The sequence below is a fragment of the Alligator sinensis genome, unplaced genomic scaffold (genome assembly GCF_000455745.1).
Source record: "Alligator sinensis unplaced genomic scaffold, ASM45574v1 scaffold253_1, whole genome shotgun sequence".
Lineage (NCBI taxonomy): Eukaryota > Metazoa > Chordata > Crocodylia > Alligatoridae > Alligator > Alligator sinensis.
The window spans coordinates 1,647,472-1,658,048 of record NW_005842147.1 but is presented as its reverse complement, the minus strand read 5'-3'; the positions used below and the strand labels follow the sequence as shown (position 1 = coordinate 1,658,048).

At 45.0% G+C, this 10,577-nt stretch overlaps 1 protein-coding gene across 12 annotated transcripts in view; it reads right to left on the bottom strand.

The window, feature by feature from the left end:
• Nucleotides 1–10,577, bottom strand: part of PHACTR1 (phosphatase and actin regulator 1) — a 471,624-nt gene that overhangs the window by 211,231 nt on the left and 249,816 nt on the right. The window lies entirely within an intron of this gene.

The following is a 10,577-nucleotide window of genomic DNA, read 5'->3' as shown; positions in this document are numbered from 1 at the left end:
GAGAGTGAGTGTCCTGGAGTGCACTGAAGTTAGACTGCATAAGAGAGCCCCCCAGTGAGCACCTGGTACTAGCAGCATGTCCAGGAATGAGGCAAGGTAGGTGTAGCCCCTATACTTTGGCTGTGTCATGCATGCAAAGTCAGCTCTGAGCTCATGCCTGGTTGTCAGTATGGGCATTGTTGAAGCTCAATATGAACAGTGAGCTCTGAACTCATTAGCTGATGGAGATCTGGCCAGAGCCTCTATTTTTGCATGTTTTTGAAGCATAGGGGGTGAAAGCCACTTCTGTTTGCTCTTCCCCTCTCCCTCCCTCCTTAATCAATTCAGCAGCAAGGGAAAGTGGTGGGGGGGATGACTGGTGGTAGCAGCACTCAGCCCTTGAGCTCCGGTGCTGCACAAGAAGAGGAGTTCTGCCCAGATCCTGTGCCTAGAGCTCATATGTAACACAGACAAAGGGGGGTAACTGCCCCACTGCACTCCCTCTAGTGCAGTCCAACTACAGTGACAGTTAGCACTCATGGCTATAAGACAGCAGACTACATTACCCTGGGGCCAGTGAATATTGATGTGACCTGTGGTTAGCACTTTTTTCTATTGCTGAACAGAGTAAGTGCACCATTCTTGGTGTGTCTACATGAGATGCTTTCCTGTGCTGTAGACTAATCTACCACACAGTAAAGCATCACCATGTAGCTGTGCACAGCAGCTACTGTGCAGTAAATTAGTCTACTGCACAGTTAGCTAGTACTGTAAATCAAGGCACTAAACTAACTGCGCAGTAGGGCTCATGTAGATGCTGACCAGAAGCAAATTTGCTCTCGGTCAGCCACAGCAGCAGGGGGCCCAGTCTGGGGCTGCTCTTCTCCTGGCTCTCCCCAGGAGCTGATCAGTGTGGGGACCAGGTTCCATTGGCGATGCATAGGGGGTGCACGTAGGTGCACGTGCACCCCCTGAGATTGGTGGTGCACTCCTTGAGAGAAGTGCCGGTAAAGCTGCTGGTGGCACCAGTGGATGGTCACTACTCATTACCCCCTCCTGCCACCAAGACTGCAGGCGGCATGTGCGGGTGGTCGCCGATCACCGCTGTCGATACTGCTGGCGGCATCTGTGGGTGGTTGCTGACCGCTGGTCGGCACTTGCCAGCCCCCACTTCTGCTGCCACCACCATGGCTGCCTATGAGAGCTCCCCAGTCACAACCGCCATACCCCCGCTGCTGCCTGCGGGCGGTCGCTGTACCCTCCCCAGCCTCTGGAGCCATGCGTCATTCATGCCAGGTCCCTCTGTGCCTCTGTCCCCAGTGCTGTAGGGCTCCTGGCTCCCCACATGCTCCAGGATTGGGGAGCTCTTGCTTCCCTGCTCAGCTAGATGGGGCAGCTGCCAGAGAGTCCCCAGCTCAGTTGGGAAGTCCCCATTCAGCCAGGGGCTGGGCGGGAACTGTCTTGCTGGTGGGGCAGGCTGGGTGGGGATTCCCCAGCAGGATAACTCCTCCTCAGCCCCTGGTCAGCCCCTGGCTGAGTGGGGAACCTCACTGCCAGCTGCTGCACAGGCCAATCAGGGTAGGGGTCTGGGAAACAGCTATGGGGGAGGGGACACTGTCCCAGCCCTGGGGTATGGGGCTGGGAAACAGCTGCTTCCCCCTGCCCCTTGGAGCCCAGGCCTGACCCCGTGTCCCTTGCCATCTTGGGGCTGGCACCCAGAGGAAACTAGACCTCCCCCTGGCTGCCATATGGCAGGAGAGCCAGGCAGGAGTATCCTTGCCCTGAACTGCTCCTGTTGAGAGCAAATTTACTCCCAATCATTGTACATGTAGACAAGCTCTCATTAAAAGCTTACTGCACCATATTTTACTATACAGTAAGCTTTCTGTGCATTAATTGCATGTGTAGATACACCCAGCAAGGAGAATATCTGTTCAGCTGCTGCAATGGCTGCACTTGAAGGGAGAAAGAAGAAGGGATTCTTTTGACTTTTGGGACATATACTGCCCACCAGCTGCATGTGTGCATTTGCACAGCACAGCATAGCACACGCACAACACTCAGCCTCGTGATTCTGCACAGAACCTTTGCAGTTTTAAGCAGTTTGCAGTGCAATGTTAGAAAAATAACAAGCTATAAACTTGGTAGCACAACAAAAATCCTCTTTCTATTGATTTAAATTTCAGCTGTTTCAGAAGAAACAGGGTTTATAATGAACCTTCTTTCTTATGAATTTCTTACTCATAAAAAAATGAAGTAAAGGTGACAAAGTCTCCATGCTAGATATTAAATTACATCCTTCACTTGTGCTATATCAGACACTTATTTCAATACAACACATTTCAGAGCAGCTGTACCTCAATGGAAGTGTAGGCGACTTTGTCAATGAGCTCTTAGGGATGTCTTATGACACGGATCACTGACATTATGGATCATAAATGCTCCAGAGAAGCTTTTTAATGCATGGACTGTGGACACCATAGACTGGAACAGCATTTCCAGAGCTGTTTTATCTTGTTGATACATACTTAGGGGCTCCATAATATGGAAGTTATTGACCACGAAGGCTCCAAAGCACTGAGCTCAGCTTAGTGACATTTTAATCTGTTGATTCTTAATTCTTCAGTAGAAAGACTGTAGTATTTTCACATCACAATCTACACACCCCCTTTCTGCAAATGCTTATTGTAAAATAATACCAAGTTCAATAATTGACTGGACTCAAGCAAGCATGTTTTCCAAAGGCTTGATTTAAGCCGTGTTGCAATAACTGACCATTTGTGCTACAAATCCTTTTTAAAAATAAAATAGTTTTAAAATATCTTTCCTGTGGTCCTTCAAACAATCAACTTCCCCCATTATGCAAAGTGAAATAGAAATAATTCCCAACTGACAAAATCTCCTATGACAAAATAAATAATTGGATGCATTAAACATTTTTATTTTCCATATATGAAGTGCACAAATCCATTAGATTAATGGCCTGAAAAATGTCAAGCAAAAGATGACTAAGAGCAGAATCCTTCTCATAAGTGGTGTGGTTGAGTGTAAGAGAGAAAAATGCAGTAGCATCTCCTGACTGATGGCACTAGTACCATCACCCCAGTAAAAGGCATGATAGTTTGGGGCAGGCTGGGAAGAAGAGGAGACCATATAGAGTAGCATCTCCAAAATATCCTTGGTAACATGTGCACATGTGTGTCACATGTGCTGAGGGAGTCGGAGGTTGGCATATCCCATTAGCTGTTGATCACAACTCCTCAGCCTGTAGTTAGCCAATAGACATAGTAGGTGGTCCCTGTTGTAATAATCTGAGTGGTGTATTAGAATGGTGCTTTGATGCTATACGAGTGCACTGGATGGTGCCTGGCACCCTCTGTGCCCTGCTACACGAGATGCTCACTGTGAGGTAGCCCAATACTACTGTGCAGCAGCGTCGCATGGCAACAACCATGGCGACAGTTATGGTACTGTGCAGTACCATAACTGCACAGTAACTTATGTTACTGCACAGTTATTTAGTACTTGTTTATACACGTACTAAATGACTGTGCGGTAATGACTGCGCAGTCAGCATCTTGTGTACATGCAGCCAATTTGGATTTACACTCCTTTTATGTCACAGGGGTGCTAAAAAGGGAACTCAAATGACAGTTTACTGCATAAGGGATCATTTAAATATCACTTTAATTTGCAAAATAACTTGTTTTTGAGAAGTTCTTTCATATATTAAATGTCACCTCAATGTTTCTGCAAACCCAGTGACAGGCAGAAAAGACAACATTCCTTTTAGATTTGTCAGAAAACAGCTATCAGGCCTTACATTCCAGCAACCTACCACAAACCTAGGTAATAGAACACTGCATGCAATTTACCGAGAAAATAACTGGTCTTAATTTAGCAGGGATTGCCATATATAAGTATATGCAGCCCCAGTAAGGGGCATTACTATTAGAACTGGTGGGAATATTTTCAACTAAATGAAATTTCATTAAAATACGACACTTTGTTGAAGCTGAAACATTTTGTGGGGAGAGTTTCATTCACGTCCTTGCCAAAATATACAACCTCCCCCCACAACGTTTTTAAGTTTTGGGCTCGGTGTGAACACAAGTAGATGAATGAAAACAAGAGAGAACCTAGCCTGGTGGTCAGGGCACTGGGTGGCTGGTGCTGAACCAGCATTGTCCTGTCCATGCTCTGGCATTGCTTACACACCCTGCCTGTGCCCCGAGGTCCTGGCGGGACTCTAGAGATGGGCGCTGGAGTTTTTCTGGCTGGGATGGCACTGGGCCACTGCACAGGTCCTGAGCCTCCCCTTATGGGAGGGTGGCCAGGGCCTGGTTTGCCCATACAGCCAGGTCCTAGCATTCTGCCTTCAGGCCCTGCAGCAACTGCTATACATTATTTTTAGCTATGCAGCATGGGGCCACTCGGGGTGCAGTTTCCTCTGCCACTTCTGGGGGCTCCAATACGACTGGTAGCTCCTCAGCCTGAGGGGATTCTCCCTGCAGGATCTGCGAAGGGCTGCCAGATTTCTACCAGGACCTTCTCCAGGCCTGGAGGCTGGTCTCTCCCCTGCAGCAGTAGCCCAGGGCACTGACCTGCTTGTCGAGCCCCTCCTCTGGAACCCCCAGCTGCAGGTGCCAATGGCAGAGGCACCCAGGTTGCGATAGGGGTTGATCCTGGCTGGTGTCACCCATATTGGAGACCTCCTGGACTATGATAGGTGGGAGTGGGTGGACCCCGCTGTGCTGGCCCAGCACATGGATCTACCTACAACACATGCAACCTGCTGCCTGGTCCAGGAGGTGAAATCTGCCCTGTCTCCTGATGCCCTTGCCTTTGTTGACCAGGTTTAGCACAGTGGTGGCCTCTGCTCCCCACCATCCTCCAGCCCACCAGAGTTTGTCGTGGGGCCAGCGCCTCACCCAGCTTCATGATGCTCCCTGCTCTACCACCTGAGCTGGCTGGAGGACACAAGGCTGGTCCGCTTTTCTACCATCCATCTCCGCCACCTCTACACGCTTGTGCGCTGCACTATCTGTCATGCCGCCCTCTGTATGGCTCATAAGGCCTGTTGCCCTTTTTCTTGAAGGGTACTGGTACCGTTCCCTGGAGAATACAGGCATTATGCAGTCCAGTGTGCTGGGAGAACTGGAAAGTTGATCTTTGGACTTAGCCCGAGGAAGCCTGGATTGCTTGCTATGTTATCTAATTTCCCCAGGAGGAGCTCCCCACTTACCATCTGCATTTGTCTCCAAGGCCTCAGTCAATAATATGAATTCTACATTTAACTAACACACAGCAGCATCCAAATGATGTCCAAATCATTTTCTAGGGCTCTTTAATAAACCCAGTACTCTCCAGGGTGATGTTCAGTACAACCTTGCCAGAAAACTTCTCATTGTCAGCCTCGACTTGGAAATATTTGCAATTGTATACAACCATTTTATTTGGGGTTAGAGATTTCTGCCACAGGCAGTTTAACAAACTATGAATTATTCATTACAGTGCTGTATAAATGTAGTTAACCACTTGCCCCAGGCAGAGCTATTAATGCTGGGGTAAAGAGGTTCCTTTTGCCTTATTTTGACACCTAAAGGTTGAAGACATATGTTTTTTTTCCTTCCTCTCTTCTTTTATTATTGACTTGCCAACTGAAACATTCCGGCGTTTAAGGAAAGAGTCACATGAATCACCAGTTTACTACCACAGTATTTAAATATGTGACACAGAGATACTTCTGTCGCACAATCTTGCTTGAACTTTCCCTCTGTAGCAACATGAAAGGGCCAGACACAGTTGCAGTCCCCTGCACTCCATCCCCACAAGGACTATTTAGCTGTTACTCGCTGAAGCATGAGACATTTTGAAGGGGTATGGAGGGAAAAGGAGGGATGAGACCCTGGGATGTCCTTGAGCTTCAGCCAGAGGTGATGGCTATATCACACGAGAGCGCTCTATGCTAGGGGTGTTCCAAGAGCTCCCTTCAAGGCATTGCCACCCCATGCGAATACCCCGCCTCCCCACCAGTAGCACAGGGCTGTATGTAAAGTGCATAATCTGGCCCACGGCCATTTCTAACATATAACTAACACATAATAGCATCCAAGTGAAGATACAGCAGGCAGACAGTCATTTTCATAAATGCTAGCAAGTCAAGATAAACAACAAAGAGACTTGTTTTCACTAAGATTTTACGTGTGTAATTTACCATTTAGTAACAACGCACCTTTTCCTTAGCCAAGGCTAAGCATCAGCCTAATTCTGTGAAGTACTAAGGGTCTTCACCTCCTCCTTCAGTAAACAAGTTGAGGGTACTGTGTACCTCACAGCATCTCATCTTTTATATGTGAACTGTCCTTGGTTACTAGACAGCTGCAACTTTCTCTGGCCAGCAGCCATATTCACAAAAAAACTACAAATGCTAGAGACTTAAACCTACAAAAATAACCTAATTTTAGTTTATAACCCATGCTGTCAAGAAGACAGATTTCATTCCACAATTCATGCCAGTAACCTCAGTGCTAATTTTTGGGTAACTACTCCACAGAGACTAAAGCCACACATTGTATAATTTTGTCGTCTGTTAAAACACCAGATACGGTTTAATGTTTCTCTAACCACACAGAAGGACTGTGCATGCAATCTTCTATTTTTCTATTCAGTAAAGGCCAATGTTTTTCTCCAAATCATATTTTAGAACTTTTTTTGAAAATGGCTGCAATGTCTTCTAGTTGCCTATCGCACTCAGTTTAATGATGGGAAGGAAAAACTTTTAGAGCTCAAAGCAACAGGAGAATTAGTGATGAAGAACATATTTGTAAATGGCCACTGCTGGGTTCATGACTTGTCTAGAAGATAACTATGTGATTTAATAATTACTTTTGTGGGTAACAAAAATCATCATCTTGGAAGCAATCTCCTAAGTAATAACAAAGAACATTCTTTAAAAGTTCCCATTTGAAAAAAAGAACCAGCGTTCATTTCTAGGAGGGACTGAAATAATTAGTTTCTAATTGTGAGAGACATATCTTTAAGCTGTGTAAAGAAGATTATAAAATAAAAACAGGTGCTATATTCCTTACTGACTAATTGCAGCTGTATATACTGTAGTCCTTCATGCATTTATAAGATGACTAAACATCATTATACGCTAGATATTGAACTATGTAGACAAGTAGCAAAAAACCTAGATACAAACTATGCTTGACATTTTTAAAGGTGCTATTTACTGATAGCATTATTTAATTTCTACTTCACTAGTCTCCAGAGACTCAGTAAAACTTGGGTTCTGTTGTTCTAGATACCATATATACTCATGGTAAGAGACAGCTCTTTTTTTAAAGGCGTTTATTGTCTAGGGCAGTGATTCTTAACCAGGATGCCATGGGACCCTGAAGTGCCTTGAGTTCCTCCTACAAGGGTGCTGCAGGGTGCCACACATTGTAAGCATTGTTAGGTATGCACACATGATTCGCAAGCTAAATTCACAGATTTCAAAGAGGAATCCAAAGGGTTAAAAACATGCTGACATGCTGCAGTCTTTCTGAGTCTTCTGCAACAGAATACTTGCTCTATTATTTTTCCACACTCAAAAAACATGGGAAAGCTCAGAGCTTGCATTTTCTGAGGGGTGCCTTGAGTCTAAAAAGCTTAAGAACCACTGGTATAAGGAGTTTACTGTCATCCTTGTATTGCGGGACTGCTGCTGATGACTGCCTAAATAAATGAGGCAGACAAATGATGGAAGAATGGAACTATTACTCTACCCAATTTACAGATGGAAAACTGAGGTACAGAGTGATCAAGGGACCTCACAGTCGCACACATTTAGCGAGGTAGGGAATTAAAACCAGATCTCCTGAGTTCTAGTTTGGTGCTTTAACCACATAGCTAGCTTCTTCATCCTCCCTCCCGTAGTACAAGTTCAGACAACTCCATGTACCCAAGCTCTTCCTTCAAAACAAACAGAACACCCCCCCCCCCCCCCCCCCACATAAACACACTGGTGAAATTTTTGGAGTAGAATTCAGCTACTATGTCTCATTCATTCTAAAATCCCTACCCCCCCACCCCTTTTTTTTCTACCTGGCTCATTTCTGGCAGCATCCAAAACTTGTGGTAGTTTCCAACCTCTTAAAAAAGAGCTAGAGCTGGCCCTGGGCCATGTACTTCAGAATTAGGCCCAAACTTTCCCACAAGTATGAGGGAATTTGAATTCAGTGTTAAGGACATATGCGCCCATAAATAAAAGCACCACCACCATCAACCACACCACAAACAAAGCCCAAACTGTTTCCTTTGATCGTAGATGTCTGCCTCCCCAGCTACCATTCAGTTGCCTCTGAGCACATCAAGAACTCAGTCTAACAAGGCCCATATTGCCAGGACCACCAACAGCCACCACTGAAATCAGTCTAACAAGTCCTCAGCATCAGCATGTCCTCATTGGAAGTCCTCAGCATCAGCATGTCCCAGGAGATGTTCAACACCTCTGAGTACCTAGAGCATTTGGGTCTGCTATAATCCTGTTTCCACTCCACTGATTTAGGACTGACTAGGGCTACCTTTCTTCTGGCGAAATTTGGACATGTCCTTATGTTTCTGACACTTCCATTAGTATTCCTTCTCTGTTCTTTCTCTTCACAGGATTTTTACAGCTCACTTCTCTCCTAATTTTCCTGGATTTTCAACAGCACTTTCATAGTCTCCTTGTCTTTTCTTCTTTAGAGCCCCATTCAGCGTTCTAATCTCCTTTCTCTCTTCTCTTGACTCAGTTCCAGGGTGACCTTACCTGCTGTCATGGCTTCAGTTATGATCCCTATATGGGTGACTCATACCTTTCCACACACAATCACTCCTGGTCTCCATCTCCATCACTATTTCCATTCTTCTTTTTGCCAGCCAGGCTAGCAGTCTTGGTGCTTCATATTCCTCTTTTAACATTTTAATCCTCTAAGTAAAATGTTTAATTTAGAGCCACGCTCTTCTCAGTCCTAAACATCTCTCAACTTGCACCTACATTACTGAATCATTCTTCTCTTTGGGCTTCTTTCTTCCCACTTTCCACCTCATCAGCCCACCAAAAATGCTGCAGCAAAAATCATCTTCCTTTTTTCTGGTCTTTACCACACCCAACTTCCTCTACAAGTTCCTTCACAAATTTCTTACTTCTTGCACTAAGTACAAACTACACACCCTGACCTCCAAGACCCTGTACAACTTGGTTCCTGTTTACCACTTCTACTCACGTTCCCAACAGCTGCCTTCTCATGACTCAAGCCTCCCTCCTCCTGTACACCCTATTCAGGTCTTCTTCATGTTATAGATTATACTTTGTTTTGAATATTAAGTTCCCTAATCTATTTATATCAATTTAGTATCATAACAAGAGTGACTATAATAGGTTCCTAATGATAGGAGCCTAACATTCATTAATATGGTGTAGGAAAGGATTATAACCATGCAACTCCACTGGCTATTTCATAAGGGCTAAATCCTTGTCTCGGTATACAGTCCAGATAAATAGACTTCATGCAGGTGAATTACCCATGGTATTAGAAAGGACTGAATTCCCCACCCATCTCAAGACAGGGAGCACCCATACAGTCCTTTTTGGGGCATTGAACCAACCTGCACTGACACCTATAACCTCTGCATAGGTTTTGGCTAGTGGGCCTGCATAGTCACTGACCCCATATCTGAATCTTTCAGCAAATCATTCTTTCACAGCCCACTCTGGAAGTCGATGCACAGCTATCCTTCACAGTAAGCAAGTACTACATAGACCCCTTCATGTGCTTGCCATGCAATTGTGCTGATTTTACACTTTTGAGGGTCTCGCATGGCATTCCCATACCATGAGATATTTTGATAAGTTCAGTTTATTATGAAACCTATTCCCTATACCCAAATGGTAGAACTGATGCTAATCAGGGAAATAAAGGCATTCATTAGTGATGAATAATCTATCAGAGTCTGTCCAGGCTCAGGGAAATGGACTTGTTCAGTTTAGAGAAGAGGAGACTGAGAAGAGACTTAATAGCAGCCTTCAAGTATCTGAAGGGGGGTTCGAAAGAGGATAGAGCTGGACTGTTCTCAGTGATGGCAGATGACAGAATAAGGAGCAATGGTCTCAAATTGCAGCAAGGGAAGTTTAGGTTAGATATCAGGAAGAATTTTATCACTAGGAGGGTAGTAAAACATTGGAACAGGTTACTCAAGAGAGGTGGTAGAAGCTCCATCCTCGGGGGTTTTCAAAACCCAGCTGGACAAAGCGTTGGCTGGGATGATCTAGTTGGGGCTGATCCTGCTTTGAGCAGGGGGTTGGACTAGATGACCTCCTGAGGTCCCTGTCAAACCTAACTTTCTATGATTCTATTAAACAGAGCCCCATTACTTTCAAGTATAAAAAGCTCATAGCACTTCATGCTTATCTTGGTAGCAGAGAAAGGGTTAAACATTATAACTAAACTCTATCCTTTTAAAATCATTATAATCAAAAAGGATTTAAATGAGATGGAATGAAATACCATTCCACTGTATCACAAAGTGAAATCAGAATTATGAGCTATCCCAAAGGTTCATCAGCA